Source organism: Panthera pardus, unplaced genomic scaffold (genome assembly GCF_024362965.1).
Source record: "Panthera pardus isolate Hobbes unplaced genomic scaffold, ASM2436296v1 HiC_scaffold_12, whole genome shotgun sequence".
NCBI classification, from domain to species: Eukaryota; Metazoa; Chordata; class Mammalia; order Carnivora; family Felidae; genus Panthera; species Panthera pardus.
This window is the reverse complement of record NW_026526677.1, coordinates 88,186,697-88,207,404: the sequence shown is the minus strand read 5'-3', so window position 1 is coordinate 88,207,404 and position 20,708 is coordinate 88,186,697. Positions and strand designations below refer to the sequence as shown.

The 20,708-nt window shown below is 35.6% G+C and overlaps 1 protein-coding gene across 3 annotated transcripts in view; it reads right to left on the bottom strand.

The window, feature by feature from the left end:
* The window catches only part of ZBTB44 (zinc finger and BTB domain containing 44), a 71,235-nt gene that overhangs the window by 32,792 nt on the left and 17,735 nt on the right, over nucleotides 1-20,708 (bottom strand). The gene's annotated exons all lie outside the window — the stretch shown is intronic.

The window sequence follows — 20,708 nt, the reverse complement described above, 5'->3', positions numbered from 1 at the left end:
GGAGCTGGATAGTTTTAAATAATAATAGTTTGTATATAAGACAATTAAAGAGTGCTTTCTATATGTCAGACACTGTTCTAAATGCTTCACATTTGATAATTTAGTTGATTGTCATCTCTCTGTCAAGAAGTACATCATTACCCCTGTTTAACAGAAAAAGGTTAACTATCTTGCTAAAGTCAGAAAGTTATTAAGTGGCAGAGCCAGGATTCAAATCCAGACAGGCTGGTTCCACAGCTTACCCTCTTAACATCAATGCTATATATATACTGCCTCTCTTAGGCTATGAAGTGAATAAATATAGGTGGTTAAGACTTCAAGTTTTAGAATGTGATAGGTCTGGATTCTTTCCTCAACAATTCCTCCATGGTTATTACAGGATTAAATGAAACAATATATACTGTGGTTAGCACAGCATTTGGCACTTTGTGAATGCTCAACAAATGAAACCAGTTATTATTGTTGTATTATTTATATTACTAACACATTAATAATTTATTTATATTACCAATACAATGAAACAACCTTTCTGGAAGTAAATTTATTTTAAAAAATGGTTAGAAATCAATCAGTTGATTGGATTTTCCCTTAAAAAAAGAAGTTAGTTTTGCCTTGACAAGATTTCACATTTATTTACTAAAAATACAAAAAACTGATACTCTCAAATAGTTTTAAATTAGCACATCTAGTAACGCTTCAGTTTTTACAGCACTTTCTCCCTAACCTCTTTTTACACCCTCTATGTGAAGTCAGGAAGGCTTATATTATCCCCTTAGTAAAGATAAGAAAGCTAATGCTCAGAAAAGTTATGTGACCAATGAATGACAACCAAAGCGACGATCTGGATCCTCTGACTCTTAGATCACAGTACTTTTCCAGTGTAAAAAAATATCAACAATGTACATCAGTCATTTTATCTGTGATAAATAACTTTTTTTTTTTTTTTACTGTTAGTACTAAATAAATGCAAAACAAAGCCAATTTGGAGAAATACTTATTGTAAGTTGTCTCTAGATAAAAGAAGATTTCAAATGCTTCAAAAATACAACCATCAATTGTAAAAGATGCTAGAGATGATGAATCTTTAATGGACCTGGAAAAATGTTTGCTTCTGAGTATTACATGAATGCACAATTACTGACATAGAGTGAACACTCAATAGTAGTTATTATTATATATTTAGTGAAAAACGTGATGAAAGAGTATTTGTATCTATGCCACACACACAACGCAAGAGAACATGAGGTCTTAACCTGAGATTCATGAGTTCCCTAAAGGAACTGTATACAGATCCTTCTGAAACTGTATACAGAATAAAGTATCATATTCAAATGGAATGTTCATCATCTTCAAAGGAATCATTGGTAGGAGTATGGATATTTATTCCCTCTGGTTTTATTTTTTTTTTGCACATTAAAAAATTTTTTCTTAAAAAAAAACCAAAAAACAAAACTCCATCATACTGCTACAAAACCAGGGTTTCAGGTACTCTTGGTTAAAACTACGAAGTCATACAGAGTAGGTCTACTTTTTCCTTCCCCTTGAAAAAGCCTTCAAAAATGAAGATGGCAATCACATTCCATTCTTTCCTATGATTTCTCTTCTTCAAAGATCCCTAGTCCCTTTAAATGCTCCTTAAAATTTGCTTGCTCTTCTTGCTGTCAACAATCTTCACTTTTTAATGTTCCTTTAAGACTGGTTCCCAAGGGGGTGCCTGGGTGGCTCAGTCGGTTGAGCGTCCAACTCTTGATTTCAGCTCAAGTCATAACCCCAGGGTCACGGGATCAAGCCCTGCGTTGGGCTCTGTGCTGGGCATGAAGCCCGCTTAAGATTTTCTCTCCCTCTGTCCCTCCCCAGCTCTCTCTCTCTCAGGAAAAAAAAAAAAAAAAAAGTGGTTTTCAGAACTGTACACAATATGGCAGGTATGGTAGGATTATAACTGAGCATAACTTTACTATTTTTACCTCCTTGTTTTGGGCACAAGTATTAGTAAGACTGAATCAGGATTCTAATAGTCAAATTATAACCAATTTTATTCACATTATTGAAACCTTAATAGTGGATTCAAGAGATGTGAGACACTTTATTACATGAAGGGAGGTACACAAGTACAAATAAAACACTGTCTTTGACCTCAATAAGCTAACAGGCCTCATGAAAAAGACATGTTCCTAACCAAGGTACAAAAGGTGTGCATACACCAGTGAAAGCAACAAATGAAATAATTCTGAATGTACAAGGTAGAAGAGGCATCACTGAGGATAGGGCCTAATGAAAGTAGAATTCTTCCAGGTGATAAAGCATTTGAAAGGAGTTCCAGGCTATCATGGGATCACACAGTGATCTCAATGACTGCCCACCATCATGATGTGCCTCCCTGTGCAATCTATGCATTGTATTGGAAAACGTTAATGGGCACCGTATGACATTCTAAATGTGAGCATGCACCTGATACTAATATAACACTGTATGTCAACTATACTGGAATTAAAATAAAAAGTTTTAAAAAAATGTGAGCATGCAGAAGGCAATGTCAGTTCAAACATCAAACAATCCCATAAACATCCCTTTGAATGTTCTATGCAGATAAATGTGTATGTGAAGGAGAAAAAAGAAAAGAAAAAACCTAAAGCTTTCCAGTTGAATAAATATAAGGCCACTGAATATTCTAACATGGGAAGACAAAAGGTTCAATCTGAGACTCTTTCTTGTCTGATAACAGAAAGGATAAAAGTCATAAAGCCCTTTGTCAAGACAGCCAGGCAAGGCCACTGAAGTAATTATCTGACCATTATCAAAGATGAGTTCAAATACAAATCTACTTTATACACCATTCCCAAAGTCAAATAACCACGACACACTAAGCAGCTAAAACTGGTCTAAGCAAACCACTGTTTAATGTTTAACATACTTGCTGATTTCTCTCATAGGAATGAAATGGAGAGAAAGAAAATGGGAAGACTATATATAAAGTTTTTCTTTGATTTGTTGAACTATAGTAAACTGCCTTCTTTAAAAGCCTGGCTATAAAGAGTGCTTGGTTTGATTGGGATCATGTGGTTCAGGGAGGAAAGCACATGCCTTCAGAGCAAGTGACATAGTCTTAATCCAGGGACTATCTGCATGAACAAAGATGTTGAAGGCAGAGAATTAAATGGCATTTGGAGAGCATGTGCACGGGGGTCTTAAAATGAAACCATTTCAATCTTGGTTTGGGTAGAGGCCTCAGATACTGCTGGCCAAAGTGAGATGCAAGTCCACCTATGCAATAAGGTAGTAGAAAACAGTCTTTCAACTTTGAGTTATATTCACCTACAATGTTCAAAGAGTTAAATGTTACAAAAGGATTTTTGCAGACAGTCATCAGTGTGCTTTGAGTTCCAAACCCCATCCTACTCCCTCCTACTCTTCTGCAAGGCAAATGGGTTGAGACATGTTTGCTCTTTGTCTTCGGTCTATGGAAAATGTATGTCACACTTGAAAAAAATCTAAAGGGTAGAAGTCTGATTTAAAGTCTGGCCAAGACTAGGAAGTATGCTTATCATCACCCAACAGTATATAAAAGCAATACAGTAGAGTGGTTGAGAAGGGACTATGGAGCCAGAGTGCTGGGTTTGCATCCTGGCACTGCCTTTATGTTCAGTATGCTGGTGACCTTAGGCAAGTCACTAACCTGTGCTTTTAACTTCTTCAACAGTAAAAAAAGGATAACAGAATCCACCTCAGAGATTTCTGAGGATTAACTGGTCTAATATATGTACAGTCCCTAGCAGAAAATAAATGTTGTATTAAATATTAGTTGCTGCTGCTGCTTTTACTACTATTAAAGATCTTTTATTCTTACTCAACCCTTGCCTCTCTCAACCTGAAGAGGCCAGAAACCAGTTAGCAAATGAAAAGGAATAAAAGGACAAAGAGGAGAAAAACCGAAAGAAAAAGGAAGCCAAACAAACCTCACATTTCACTATAGGCCTATGGTACAACTGAGGTGGGAAAGGAGGGAATCCTTTAACTCGAGTTAAGTTTATTCGTTCTTGAAAATAGTCAATTCCTGAAAGTAACCAGAAAAGACTTGCCCTTCAAGGAGCCGAAGGAAGAACTTAACACCACAGAATACACTTAAATGGACAATGGAAGACAAAAATAAAATGGATTATGAGTAGCTTCCACAAGTTATGCTTGTTCAATGTAATGGTTACACATATAAACTACAAAGCCTGATATAGCTAGCTGTATGGGAAGAGAGGAAGATGAAGATTAGACTGGGAAATGCCTTGTATACCATGCATTTATGATATGCATCTCCCAATACATGTCTGTGGAAACTGAGTCTCACGATAAATTCTATAATAAAAAAATGACATGGACTAACATATTTTGGAGATACTGCAATATCATATATTGTGACAAAACTTATGATAAAACGACACTATTTGAAAAAGTCATCCATAATATGGATACTTTGGAAGCCAGAGAGTATAACCTGAAATTTTTATCAATTACGTAATTCTTTTAAAGAAACTTCTCATTTTCCCGTGTCTATATGTATATGAATATGTATGTAGTTATAGATTAAGAGCTCATTCAAAATTCTTGAATAAAATATTACTTAATTCCAATTTATACTAATGTAGAATTCATGCAGCACTTAAAAGTAATAAAATGTATTTGTGTAATAGTTTGCAATTTGAACTAGTAATTCAGAAATAGTTTCCTTCCTGCCCACCCCTCCCTTTTATTCCAAATCCCTGATGAATAGCATACATGCTTATGAAAGCAGTAAGCAGTAGTTGCTAAATCCTATGTGGTCATTTTGCAGTTGGGTTGAAATGTTTTTGACAAATAAGGTATATAGCCTAGTTGTAGAAAAAAAAAAGGTTTAAGTTAGACAAATCTTAGGTTTTGAATGCTGACTCTTCCAATTGTAAGTAAGGAATTAAATCTCAGTCAAGTTACTTCATCTCTCTATTCTTGTTTGCTCATATGTAAAAGGAATAATGGAAATCACACTTCCAAGACAGTCAAGAGGATTAAATTAGCACAATTCCTGGTATTAAGTAAGCATCCAATACATGTTAGTTACTATTATTACCTCCAGAAAAAGTCAGAATAGAAGTGAAATGGAGATCAAATTTCATGTCTACTCTATTTATGACACAGATCATATCTTGAATTATGTTTATTTTGATTTAGAGATTGGCTGATAAAAATTATCAGCGGATTTGAGATTAAAATGGAGTAGCTCTTAGCATATAAAGTGAGATGGCTGCCTAAAATGATAAAAGAAAAAGTGATGAAGACTGCTGATCTTGAAACTAATTTGGGAAGATGGGAAAACTTAATATTTAATAAGAATTTGCATGTTTAAATATTGACACATTTAAAACTGGACACTACCTCTCCCAATGATACTAACAAGGTTTTCATTATGTGAAAACTGAGCTAATTTCATTTCATTCCTATATCCTAATTAAAACCAATCAAAGAAAGAAGGTTACGGAAAGGGACACTGATTTTAAGATGCCTCTAAGAAAAGGAATATCCAGCTGGAAATATATGAAGTTGTCTATACCAGGTGACTATCTACTCTGTAGCAGATGTTAACAGTAGGAGCTTTAAACATGTTATCACATATGACGTAAAATGATAATCCGATTTTACAGAGGAAATTGAGACTTGGGATATTGCTTTGCTCAAGGCACTTATGTTTGTTTATGCCACTGCTAAGGACCTAATGAGATCTTATTCAATAGGTGTGAGTAGCCATTGGGGAGTAGTATAGTTATATCTACATTTTTTTTTGGTTATTCTGATGGCAATTCAGAGGGTAGATTTGAGGGTAGCTATTGTTAACAGTATGAGTATATGATAAAATAAAGCACCGAGGATAGAGAAAATACATCTAAGAAATATTTGGGAGGCAAAACAACCTAGGCATGATTTCCTATCAGGGATCAGGTAGGGGAGTAGCTAGGAGAGAAGAATCTGACTCTAGGTCTACGACATGGGGTGACTGAGCGGATGGTGTTTTCACCAAACAAGATAGAGAATGAAAGAAGAATGGTTTTGGTAGGGATTAATGATGAACGGAAAGAATATTTTGGTTTTAGACATACTAAATTTGAAAAACTTTTGAGAGGAATATTTGTATAAATTTATATATGAAATTGCCCATTCTGATCTGGAGTTCAGGGAAGAGGTTAGGGCTGGACCTATGTAAGTCACTGATGAATCTCATTCTATTGATTTTGTTAGAACTAAAGACATCTAAAGAACATGTAGGCAAGAATGTGAAGGCAAGCTGTGAGAAGCTTGGGGCAGGCAGAACAAAAGGATTTAGTGAAAACACTTTATGGTATCTAATTTATTTTTTGATCCTGTCTAGTATCTAGCATAATATACACAGAAGTGTCTTTGAAATATGTGAATGGATAGATTTTATTTCTATCTGGTCTGGCTATATAAAGTACTGTATCTATATGTATTTATTATCACGGGTCGAAGGTAAATAAAAAGTTGCAATTAGAATTTATAAAATCTTAAATTTGAATTAAAAGCATCAGTATGAACTCATAATGAATACCTCTAGCACCTAGACTGGCTTCCAAATTCCATTTCCCACTAAAAAGAATCATGGTTCTTTAGAGAAATGGCTGATTGCATTTCTGGGCCAGTAAATGTCTACCTGGAACATCTTAACAGACAGCAAAGAGGCTTTTAAAGATAGCTTCTTTAATAAACACATGAAACAGGTTTAGATTCATGAGCTCATCTAACACTAGAAACAAAAGCAAAGCTAATTTGTCACCTTTAAAAGATGCTATTGAAACAAATAATTATTTTGAAAACTGGTTTTAAAAAACAGGAAAGAATAAGGCATTTATCCTGGCTTTTCAATACAAATGGTATTTTTGGATAATCAAACAATATGAAAGGAGGCTTCTCTTTAGAAATGTTCCAGCTAATAAATGAAGGAATATCAGAAGTATAAGATAACCATTTTGCAACCCCCACCCCCAAATGAAGAGGTATTGATCAGTGGTTTACAACTTGACAAAGGCAGTAAAAAAGACTGAACAAAACTTTAAACCCAACTATCAATTCACAAGAAATACAGCGGTGACAGGAACATGTTAAACTATACCACTGCAATGCAAACAGCAAAATCTAGATTATGAGAAACTCCATAGGACAAAAAACTTGTTTTTTAAAACTAATAAATAGCAAGGTGAAAAAAAGACATAAAGAGGGAACTAAAATAGGGAACTTGTAGATTAAAAGAGACTTAAAAGATTTTATCAATCAATCACACTGTGCAGAAGTATCTTATTTGAAACAAATGAACAATAATAAATTTATGAGATAACTGGAAATTTGTTTTTACTGATATCAAGAAATTATTAATATGTAACATGACTATATATTTTATAAAACAGCTTCAGACATAATTCGCATCCCATACAATTCACCCTTTTAAAAGTGTTTAAATTCAAAGATTTTTTTAGTATGCTGACATTTTGAGTCTAGCCATCCTAGTGGGTGTGAAGTGGTATTTCATTGTGGTTTTGATTTGCATTTCCCGGATAACTAATGATGTCAGGCGTCTTTCCATGTGCTTATTGGCTATTTGCATAACCTCTGGAGGAATGTCTATTCAGATGCTTTGTCCATTTTTAACCTGGGTTATTCGTTGTCATCTTACTGAACTGTAATGTAAAAGTTCTTATATACTCTACATACAAGTTGCTTATCAGACATAGGGTTTACATTTTCTCTCATTCTGTGGGTTGTCATTTCACTTTCTTGACAGTGTCCTTTGAAGCACAAAAGTTTTAAATTTTGATGAAGCAGAACATCTATTTTTTCCTTTTGTTGCTTGCACTTTTGGTGTCATATTTGAGAATCCTTTGTCAAATCCAACATCATGAGTATTTACCCTTATGTCTTCTTATAGTTTTACTTCTTACAGTTAGGTCTTTGATTTTTGAGTTATTTTTTTTTTTTAATATGTGGTATGAAGTTCAACCTCATTCTTTGTATGTGGCTCTCCAGCTGTCACAGCACAATTTCTTAAAAAGACTATTTTCCCCCACTGAATGGTCTTGGCACCCTTGTTGAAAATCAGTTAAGCACAGATGTATGGGTTTATACCTGGATTCTCGATTCTATTCTATTGTTTTGTTTTGAATTTTTTTAAATGTTTATTTATTTTTGAGAGAGACAGAGACAGAATGAGAGTAGGTTAGGGGCAGGGTGAGAGGCAGACACAGAATCTGAAGCATGCTCCAGGCTCTGAGCTATCAGCACAGAGCCTGGCGAGGGGCTCGAACTCACGAGCTGTGAGATCATGACCTGAGCTGAAGTCCGACGCTCAACCGACTGAGCCACCCAGATGCCCCTATTTTCCATTGTTCTATATGTCTATCTTTATACCAGTAAAATGCTTTGGTCACTGTTGCTTTGTAGTCCCTCTGAAATCAGGAAACGTGAGTCCTCTGAATTTGTCCTTTTGCAGTATTGCTTTGCCTATTCTGGATTCCTTGCAACTACAAAATATGAATTTTAGAATCAGGTTGTCAATCTCTACAAAGAGTCAGGTGGGACTGTGCTCAATTTGTAAATCAGTTTGGGGAGTAATGTCATCTTTACAACATTGAGTCTTTCAATCCATGAACATGGGGTAGTTTTCTATATATTTAGACTATCTTTAATTTCTTTCAAAAATATTTTGGGGTGCCTGAGTGGCTCAGCTGGTTAAGCGTCTGACTTTGGCTCAGATCATGATCTCATGGTTTGTGAGTTTGAGCCCTGTGTCAAGCTCTGCGCTGACAGCTCAGAATCTGGAGCCTGCTTCAGTTTCTGTGTCTCCCTCTCTGCCCCTCCCCCGGTCATGAGGTCTCTTTCAAAAATGAATAAACATTAAAAAAAAAAGTTTTACATTTCCTTTGTTAAATTTATTCCAAGTATTCTTTTTGATGCTACTGTGAATGGAACAGTATTCTTAATTTCATTTTTGAGGGTTCATTGTTCATAGTATTACTTTATAATTTTTATTATTTTCTAGGTTTAGTTTGCTCTTTTTCCAGTGTCTTCAGGTGGAAGGTTGGTTTTTAACTTGAGATCTTCCTTCTCTCTTAATATAGGCATTCACAGTTATACGTGTGCATCTAAGCTCTGCTACTACTGCATATAAATTTCCACACGTTGTATCTTTATTTTCATTTACCTCAGAATGTTTTCTGATTTCCTGTTTGATTTCTTCTGTGACCAACTGGTTCTTTAGGAGTGTGTTGTTTTATTTTCACATATTTTTGAGTTTCTGAAACATTTTCCTGCTATTATTGATTTCTAATTTCATGCCATTCGATTCTCAGAACATACTTTGCATTATCTCAACCTTTCAAAATTTATTGGTTTATGACCTAGCCTATGGTCTACAATTGGAGAATGTTCCATATGCTATATGAGAATGTGTTCTACTCTTGTTGCTGGGTGTATGTAATGTTCTGTAACTGTTCTATAGATATCTTCTAGGTCTAGCTGGTTTATAGTGCTTATTTCCTGGTGATTCTGTCTAGCTATACACTACTGAAAGCAGTATATTGAAGTCTTCAACTACTAATGTTGAATTATCTGTTCCTCTCTTCATTTCTATCCATTTTTGTTATACATATTTGGGTACTGTAATTATTTTCCCGATAAAATGACCCTTTTATCCTAAAATGTCTCTAGCAACTTTTTGTAGAAGTCTATTTGGTCTGTTGTTGGTACCACCAGGTCAGCTTTCTTGTAGTTGCTGTTTGCATGACATATCTTTTGCTATCCCTTTTTACTTTCAATTTATATCTATCTTTGAATCTAAAATGTATGTCCTGTAGACAGCATATAGCTAGCTCATGTTTTTTATTCCAGTTTGATATCTGCTTTTTGACTGTTTAATTCATTCATATTTAATATTATTGACATACTGGGTTTATGTGTGCCATTCTACTTTGTTTCTGTATGTTTTGTCTTTTTTGTTCCATTATTCTTCCTGTAGTGCTTTCTTCTGCATTAAGTGAACATTTTCTAATATAGAACTTTAATCTCTTCCACAATTTTCCACTATTTTTTTTGTTATATTTTCAGTAGTTGCTCAAAAATTTACCATAGAAACCTTAAACTTATCAGAATCAGCTTCAGATTTTTACTAGAATAATGCTAGTGACATATAAAACATTACTCATATATAATTCTATTCACTTCCCTCTTTTATAGTATTCTTTATATATATCTATAAATATTACAAACACATGGTTATGATTATTACTTTACCATCTGTAGTCATTTGTATATCCCAATAAAGCTTTGCTCCCACCTACCATTTTTGTGCTGTTACTGGCAAATATATTCCATGTTATAGGCCCAACATTATACTATATACGTATTTTATAACTTGCTTTTTAAATCAGTTATGAGGAGAAAAATATTCATTTCTACTGTTTTTTATAATTACATATCTACCTATATCAGTGCCTTTTTTTTTTTTTTTTTGCATGCATGCATGCGTTCAAATTACCATCTGGGGTCATTTGCTTTCAGCCTTAGGTTTTCTTTTAGTATTCCTTGTAAGGCAAGACTGCCAGTAAGAAGTTCAGTTTTTATCTCTTTGGTAAAATATTTTGCTTTTCATTTTAGAAAGACAATATAGAATTCTTGGTTGACAGTTTCCTTCTTTGAAGGACACATTGAGTGTATTTTCCAACTGTTTCCTGGCCTCCACTTTTTCCTAGGAAGTCATCCGTTAACCTGAGGGAGGGTTCCATTACAGAGCTGTTTTCTCTTGCTGCTTTCAAGATTTTCTCCTTTTCTTTGACTTTCAGCATTTTTACTATAATGTGTCAGTTTATAGGTCTTTTTGCATTTTTCTTACTTGGGAGTTCACAGAGTTTCCTGGATGTATAGATTACATTCTTCAAGAAATTTGGGATGTTTTCTGCCATTATTTCTTTGAAATTTTTTTTTTTTTTCTGTTCCTCACCCCTCTCTCTAGTTCTTCTAGTATTCCCATTTATACATATGTTGGTGTGCTAGATGGTGTCCCAGATTTTTCTGAGACTATTCACTTTTATCTTTTTTTCTCTCTGTTCTTTGGTTTGTATAATCTCTACTGAGCTATGTTCAAGTTTCCTAAATCTTTTTCCTGCCAGATAATAGCAAAATAATAATAATAATAATTTTTTTTTAAACTTCAGTTACTGTACTTTTCAATTCCAAAATTTCCATTTTGCTCTTTTTCACAGTTTCTATTTAATATTGGTATTCTCTATTTAATGCAAAATTGTCACTATACATTCCTTTACGTCTTCAACCATTATTTCCTTTAGTTCTGTGAACACACTTATAAATGGCTACGTTGGAGTCTTTCTCTGTTATATCTGACATCTGGTCTGTTATAGGCACAGGCAGTTTTTGTGTTGCCTGCTTTCCCCCCAGTGTTTGGGTCATAATTTATTTCTCTGCATGTTTTACAATTTTTTTGTTGGAAACAGGACAAATCCAACAATATATTGTAAGCAACTCCAGTTACTGTTCCCTCACCCCACTTCCTGATATTTATTATTGATATCTGCTTTATTTTTTAGTGACTAGCTAGATTTTTTAAAGTGACCTCTATTCTGCCACCCCAATACCCACAGTGTTAATCCTGAGGTCACTCCTCAGGGAGGTGCATCTTTGGATATGTCCACAGTTACCAGACTTACAGTGATATCAGTAGGGCTCTTTTCCCTTACCACACTCAGATGTTAAATTCCACTAATTGCTCTGTTGTTTTTCAACAGTGATCTGGGGCATAAATTGCTCTATAAATTAATCCAAACCAATTATGGCTCCTTTGAGGGAACAGCTTCTGAGATCCTTGATTTGATATTTGTTGTGACCATAGGTCGTCTTATTCTTTTGGTTCTCTCCTGCAGACCATCCAGCAGTCTAGGCTGTAGGTTGACTAAATACAGTCTTTTCCCAATTGCCTTTCAACACAACTACTGTTCTTGACAGCACCTGTAATTTTGAAGTTCTACACACTGTGTTTCAAATGAAGTCAGTTGTTTTGAGAAGAGATGAGGAACTGTTTCATGGTCTGCTTCTCCTCCCAGGCAAAATCTCTGAGATGAGTTCTGGAGCAGAGGATGGAGATAACGGCAAGCTCCTCTCTCAGCAATACCCCTGCTCTAGGTGTTGAGTGCTTGGTGAAGGGGGAATAATAATTGGTGGTCTTCTAGTTTGACTTGTCTGTTAAGGAACCATCACTTCATGAGCTGAGACAAGGATGACTGGGGTCCCAGTATTCTCAGTTGTGCCAAAGGTTCCATAAGTGGGGCATGGGTGAAAAAAAAGGAGGCCCAACTCATCAAACTTCACTCATTGTTACATTCATTGTAAACAGCCTAAACATACCAATTAAAAGACAGAGGACTATCAGATTGGATTGAAAAAAGACAGAAAGATGGAAAATTATCCAAATACACTATTTCTACAAGTTTCTACTAAGAAACACATTTCAAGTATATTTTAGGTGGTATGAGAAGTGAGATGATTTGTTTTCTGAAATACCAAATAAAAGCTGTGCTGTCTAGAAATATGTATGAGCACCCCCCCCCCCCCCGCCCTGCCCTCTCTGCACAATGGAGTCCCAAACCCTAAGACACTTCACTTCCTGACACTTCACTTTTCCCTGTCTTCCATTTCACGGGTTTATTTTTTGCGGGCTTTGCAATGAGCCTGTGCCAAAGAACTGAAGTTTCTGCATCACCTTAAGGAATGTACATTTGTTCCAATCAGACTACTTTTTGGCCTTAAATAAGCATAGGTGACTTCTGGATAAGGCTGTAACTTTTGTGGTACTCAGCCAATGAGGAATCAGGGGAGGGATGTTAGGAGATAAACTGCCTGCTGTAACTGACCTGAGTGTGCCTGTCCATCAGACACCTGCTCTTGCAAGAACATTGATTAAAGCCTCACTTCACGCTGCTCCAAGTCTCCATGTCCCTCCTTGATTGGAGCAGTGGACTTATGTCTCACAGTGGGTAAAAGGAAACATAAACCGATCAATAGAATATACTAATCAATACTGAAATACTACCATATACTAATAAAAAAAAATACTACCATATACAAATCAACTGTCCAGACTATGCTAAGCCCCACATTAGCAAACTAGAACTTAGCTAAGTTTCTGTGCTTGGCTCTTCCAGAAAAGTAAAGCCTAGGCTAACCAATAGCACTTGCCTGCTCAGCACAACCTGCCTCCAAGACTTTCCTTTGCTCCATAAAAGGAAAGTAACCCGGCTTTAACCAATCAACAAATGCCTACCATAAATTCCTCGTTCCTACTCATGTAGTCTCTAAAACCTTCCCACTTAGTACAATACTCTGGAGCTCCACTCTGTCTCTATAATAGATGCTGCCCAATTCATGAAACACTGAATAAAGCCAACCAGATCTTTTCACAAGTTATGATTGTTGGATTTTTTCTTTAACACACTACAGATATAAAAAAGAGAATACTATGAACAGCTGTACACACATAAATTCAAAAATAAAGACAGACCAATTCCTGAGATAACTACACATAAAATTCAACCAAGATGAAAGAGACAACCTAAACAGTCTTATAAATGTTATAGAAATTGAACTGAGAATTAAAACCCTCCTAAAGAAGAAATCTTCAGGCCCAAATGGTTTTACTAGAGAATTCCATAAAACATTTAAAGAAGTTAACACCAATCATACACTCTCTTCCAGAAAATGAAAGAGAACACCACTAATTTTTTAAGTCCAGACTTACTCAGATACCAAAGCCAAAGTCTGTACAAAAAAGAAAACTACAGAACAATACCCTTTGTGAACCTAGATGTGAATCCTCAAACATATATTAGCAAATCAAATCTACCAATACAAAAATAAAAATAAAATACCACAATCAAGTGGGGTTTATCTTAGGATTACAAAGCTGGTTCAGTATTAAAAAAAAAAAAATCAATTTAATCAGTCATATTCACAGTCTAAAGAAGAAATACTACATGATAATTTTAACTGATACAGAAAATGCATTTGAAAAAATTCAGAATCCCTTTATGATAAACTCTTAACAAACTAGGAATGTAAGGGAACTTCTTTAACTTGATAAAAAGCATTATAAAAAAACCTACAGGTAACAGCATACTTACCAGATAAAGACTGGATACTTTCCCCCAAAGATAAAAAAAAAAAAAAAAAAAAAGGCAAGAAAAAGAACCAGAAGGAGGAGTGTGTATGTGTGTGTGTGTGTGTATGGAAGGAAAAAAATAAAACTGTTTCTATGCTGATGTGATTATCTACACCTAAGGAATCTTAAAAGAAAAAAAAAAAAAACCTCCTAGAATTAGTAAATGACAGGATACAAGGTCAACAGGAAAAAGTCAATTGTATTTTGATACAGTACCAAGAAAATAGATTATGGTTGCTGAGGTCTGGAGGGTGGGGGAAATTTGAGGGTGATGGCTAAAGGGTTCAAGTTTTTTGGGGGTAATGAAAATATTCTAAAATTGATCGTGGTGACGGATGTACAAATCAGTGAACATACTAAAAAGTCACTAAATTCTGACACTTTAAATGGTGAATAGCATGTGTGGTATGCTAATTTTAAAACCATTATAAAATATAACTGAAAATAAAAAATTTGTCAAGAGAGAAGTTGAACAGGAGAATGAAGAAAACGGGAAAGAATCAGTAAACTTGAGGAAAGAATAAAAATTACTCAATTTGAACAGAAAGCAAATAGACTTAAAAAATGAAGGGAAACCAGGGCCTAGGAACTATATAAAAAAAGATCATTCATATCCTTAGAGTCCTGAAAGAAGAGAACAGAGAAGATGGGGCTGAAAAACTATTCCTCTCCCCACACAAAAGAGGTTGAAAACTTCCCAAATTTGGCAAAAACCCTAAACCTAGAGATTTGAAAATCCAAAGAAGATATATCCAAAGAAATCCATGCTTAGATTTATCACGATCAAACTGTTGGAAACTAAAAACAAAGGAAAAATCTTGAAAGCAGCAAGACAGGAATGAATGACTCTTTACTTATTAGGGGAAAACAATTCAAATAACAGAAAATTTTTCATAAAAACTCATGAGCCCAGATGGAAGTGGCACAACACTTTGCAAGTATTCAAAGGATCTGTCACTCAAGAATTCTATATCCAGTGAAAATATCCCTTAGTAATGAAGGGGAAATCTAGACATTTTCAGATGAATGAAAAGTAGAGAATTTGCTGCCAGCGGATCTACCCAAAAAGAATGGGTATAGATCTTGAAATGGGAAGAATGATAGAAAAAAATACAGGCAATAATCCTTCCTCTCCTCTAACTTTTCTACATTATGTTTGACATAACTGAAGCAAAATTTATAACACTGTTTGATGTGGTTCTCCGAGTATGTAGAGAAAATACTTAAGACAATTATAAACTAGAGAGGGTAAAGGGACTTTAAAAGGAGGTAAGCCTTCTATACTTCATTCCAACTAGTCAAATGTTGACATCAGTACACTGTGAGATGTTATTCATATATAATGCAATACCCATGGTTAATTCAAAATAACCTATACAAAGAGATATACTAAAAATACTATGGATAAATCAAAATGGAATTCTCAAAAAGGTAAAAGCAATACACAGGAAGGGAGGAGAAAGAAAACAGGGAAACAAAGAACAGAGAGAACAAAAATAAAGAGGACAGACTTAAGCCTGAATGTATCAGTAATTTCACTGAATAGTCCAAACAAAACCAATTAAAAATGAGCTGGGCGCCTGGGTGGCTTTGTCAGTTAAGCGTCTGACTCTTGATTTTGGCTCATGTTGTGAGATCGAGCCCTGCATTGGGCTCTTTGCTAGGCATGGAGTCTGCTTGAGATTCTCTCTCTCTCCCTCTGCCACTCCCCTACTGGTGCATGCATGCACACATACTCTCTCTCTCTCTAAAAAACAAGAAAATAAATAAATGAGCCAACTACATGCTATCCATAAGAAATTCACTTCAAATATAATGATATAGGTGAGCTGAAAGTAAGAGGATGAGAAAATATAAAACTCTACTTCTATGAAGTAGCTACTAGCCACATGTGGTTATCTTAAGATTAAATAAAATTAATTTAAGTAAAATTAAATACAAACTCATGTGCCTGCCACAATTCAACTAGTATATGTATATAAAAAAGCAGTTTTATTATATTGGTAATGTGCCCACATTACTGTATTTAGAAAGTTTTCTAGAACTATTATAAACTAAAATGCCTACATCATCTACGTTATTTTAACAGCAGTTAATTAAGGTTTCTTTTTCACTGTGGCAAAATATACATAAAATTTACTATTTTAACCATTTTTAAGTATATAGCTCAGTGGCATTAGGTATATTCCTGTTGTTGTACAACTATCATCACTACCCATCTCTAGAACTTTTTCATCATCCTGTACTGTAAGTCGCACTCATTAAACAATAACTCCTTATTCTCCATCCCCTACTCCCAGCCCCTGGTAACCGTACTTCTACTTTCTGTCTCCATGAATTTGACTACTTTAGGTACCTCATATAAATGGAATCATCCAGTATCTGTCCTTATGTGACTGGCTTATTTTGCTTAGCATAATGTCTTCAAGGTTCATCCATGCTGTAGCAGGTATCAATTTTCGTCTTTTTAAAAGGCTGTACGGGTGCGTCAGTTAAGTCGGGCACTCAGTTAAGTGTCTGACTTCGGCTCAGGTCACGATCTCGCGGTCCGTGGGTTCGAGCCCCGCGTTGGGCTCTGGGCTGACAGCTCGGAGCCTGGAGCCTGCTTCGGATTCTGTGTCTCCCTCTCTCTCTGCCCCTCACCTGTTTGCTCACTCGCTCTTTCTCTCTCCCTCTCTCAAAAATAAAAACATTAAAAAAAATTTTAAATGCTGCATAATATTCCATTGTATGTATATACCATATTTTCTTTATTCATTTGTTGATGGACAGTTAATTTGTTTCCAGGGGTTTTAAATCCCTACTTAACTAATGAAAGCAATGTTTACTCCAAATTCAAAGAATATTCAAGCAGAGAGGAATCCTGGAGGTCATCTAATTTCACAGCCTTCTAATGTTATCACAATCATGAAGTTCTGTTATTTCACTGTATCATCTTGAGTAAGGGTGGCTACTGCTTTAAACTGTTCATACTTCTCTTTTCCAAGTTAGCAATTATCATCAGTATTTTAATTAATTTATGTAATTGTGACACACATGACAGATGTTCATATGTGTGATACACCTCCATGGGCAAACCCAGATTTTTAAAAAATATTGTGTATAATGTATATATAACAAAATTTGCCCTTCTAACCATATTTTTCCCATGTTTATTTGAGAGAGAAAGAGACAGCACAAGCAGGAAGGGGCAGAGAGAGAGGGAGAGAGAATCCCAAGCAGGTTGTGTGCTATCAGTGCAGAGTCTCACAAAGGGCTTGATCTCACAAACCACGAGATCATAACCTGTGCCAAAATTAAAAGCCGGACACTTAACTGACTGAGCCACCAAGGTGCCCGGCCCTTCCAACCATTTTTAAATGTACAGTTCAGTGTCATTAAGTACATTCACACTGCTGTGCAACGAGCACAATTACCTGTTTCCAAAACTTTTTCCACTGGCAAGGCCAGATTTTGATGACATACAAAAGGGCTGCAGGGAACAAAGGCCAGTAGCATCACAGACTTTATTTTGGGATGATATTCCCAAACAGATTTTACAAATTATGTAAGAAATAAGTTCATCTATTTAAATATATCAAAAACTTCATTTTTATATAAAGAAAATTGAGGAGTATGTTCGATCTCACTTATAAAAATTAAGCTCTTACAATAAGAAATCTTGATTTTTTTTTTTTTCCTGACTCTCTTCACAGATAATATTTAAAAAGGCAAGCACAGAGGCGCCTGGGAGGCTCAGTCAGTAAAGCTTCCGACTCTTGATTTCAGCTCAGGTCATGATCTCACAGTCCATGGGATCAAGACCCACGTTGGGTTCCATGCTAACAGCGTGGAGAGCCTGCTTGGGATTCTCTCTTTGCCCCTCCACCTCCACCCCACCCCTGGCTCATGTGCACTCTCCTCTCTCAAAGTAAGTAAACATTAAAAAAAAAGGGGGCGGGGGGGAGGTGTTCCTGGGTGGTTCAGTCGGTTAAGCTCCGAATTTAGGCTCAGGTCAGATCTCACAGTTTGTGAGTTTGAGCCCTGTGTCAGGCTCTGCTGATAGCTCAGAGCCTGCAGCCTGCTTTGGATTCTGTGTCTCCCTCTCTCTTTGCCCCTCCCCCACACGCTCTCTCTCCCTCTCTCTCAAAAATAAACGTTAACAAAAAAAAAAGGCAAGCACTTATGTAGGTAAAATTTATAGAATTACACTGTATATTATGTTACTGCAAATTTTTTCATTGCATCATCTCTTGCTTATAGGCAATATGGATGTATACACTTTTCTTACTCATCATTCTCATTAAAAATTTATTCATGGATTGGGGCACCTGGGTGGCTCAGTCGGTAAGCATCCCACTTTGGCTCAGGTCATGATCTTGAGGTTTGTGGGCTCAAGCCCGGCTCAGAGCCTAAAGCTTGCTTCAGATCTGTGTCTCCCTCTGTCTCTGCCTCTCCCCAACTTGTGCTCTCTCTCAAAAATAAAACATTTAAAAGAATTTACTCATGGATAAAATAAAACTGAACTATAATAATCACACATGAATAATTCGTAATTGTCACAACCACCTTAGTAAAAGTTCTTTACACAGGATGGGGCAATAAAGCCATGGAAGCTCCATTTCTTAAGCTCTAGCTTTAACTCTCAATGGATAAAAAATCTATCACAAAACCTCTGGTAAGATCTGCTACTTTGAGGACCCTGACTAAAGTTGGTCAAGAACAGAACCTGTATCAACTCTGGAGATTATCAGTCTTTGTAGACAGACTATGGAGAAACAATGTGTTTTGATACAGTCACTACTATATTGTCTTCAGAGGAACCATATGCCAGACAGGTCTGACTCTGGGACTGAGAGTTTTCACTCTTCTATACCATAGATATTATTCGTGGCCTAAACATTATCTTAGAAGTTAAAGAGGTAGCTCAGTTGGGTAAGTGTCTGACTCTTGATTTTGGCTCTGGTCATGATCTCACAGTTGGTGGAACTAAGCCCTGTGTCGGGCTCTGAGCTGAGCGTGGAGCCTGCTTGGGATTCTCCCTCTCCCTCTGCTCACATGCCGAGGCCCTCTCTCAAAATAAAAAAAACATTTAAAAAATTGTTTAAGAAAGCCCAGAAGGGTTAACCAAGTCAATAACTTAATGGAAAATGGAAGCAGAACCGAGATTACTTGGTTCTTGGGAGTCTACTGTTTTGTACAAAATCAGTTAAAAACAGAACTTGGAGCCAGTATTACTAAATTGTGACAAGTACTCTTTCCATTGCTTTGGTAATAGTGTAAGAATAATTGTTTCCACACAGGAACAATTGTTCTTATTAGAATAAAATTTTTATCTTACTACTTCTAGAACTCACATTCAATCTGTTCAAATTAGTAATGAACTATCCTGAAAGTGACCAACTGCTTTTATACAACTAAAAAAGCCAGACTCAGGTGGGAAAAAGTTAAGACTCATTACAGTAAAATATCTTTCTAAATCGTCAAACTGATACAATGTCAAATTCTATAACAAAACAATGTCTGAAACAAAACAAAAACAAAAACAAAAACAAAAACAAGAACTGCTGTTGAGCCAGAATTGTGAAAGCTGAATCTTAGTCGTAATATTTGTTGTAAAACACTATGGAGAGAAAAAAAAGTGTGAAAATACCAAACATTAGCCTATTCTGATGATCTGAATGTCCAGGGAAAATACATCTATCTACAGTTACAACTTTTCAATGTATAGGGGCACCTGGGTGGCTCAGTCAGTTGGGCATCCGACTTAGGCTCAGGTCATGACCTTGAGGTTCATGAATTCAAGCCCCACATCGGGTTTGCTGCTGTCAGCCTGTTGGCACAGAGCCTGCTTCGGATCCTCCTCCTCCCCCGCTTGGGCTCTCCCCAAAATAAATATTTAAAAAACAACTTTTTAATCCATAAATATAAAAATCGACAATAAAGTTTTTTAAAAACACTATTAGCTTTAATTTTTTAACGAACTTACTAGCTCAAATCTTCCTAATAAATCATATATATATATATATATATATATATATATATATATATACACACATACATATATATACACACACACACACACACCTCACATCATAACTCAATTTCTACTGAGGCTTTGAATTCTAGATATGCCCTGTCTCTTTTAACTACAAACATTGTTATAAGGATGTATGTTCAATCTTTTGACACAGCACTATGTATTAATTAAAAGAATTATAGTTTTTCACATTGCCTCAACCCGGTAACAAATTTCTCCACCTCAGATATAGTTAAGCTTTATTAATTTCACTATACTTGTTACCAATTAATATTCTAATGTTGCCTGGAGACAGCATGTATACTAAGAAGCTTTGTAGTTCAGACAGATCTAGATCTTAATCAGGATTAAATGAGCATATGGAAAGCACACAATGCCTAGCACACAGTATGTACACAATATGGAACAGAACTGAGTAATAGATGAACTATCCTTACTGAT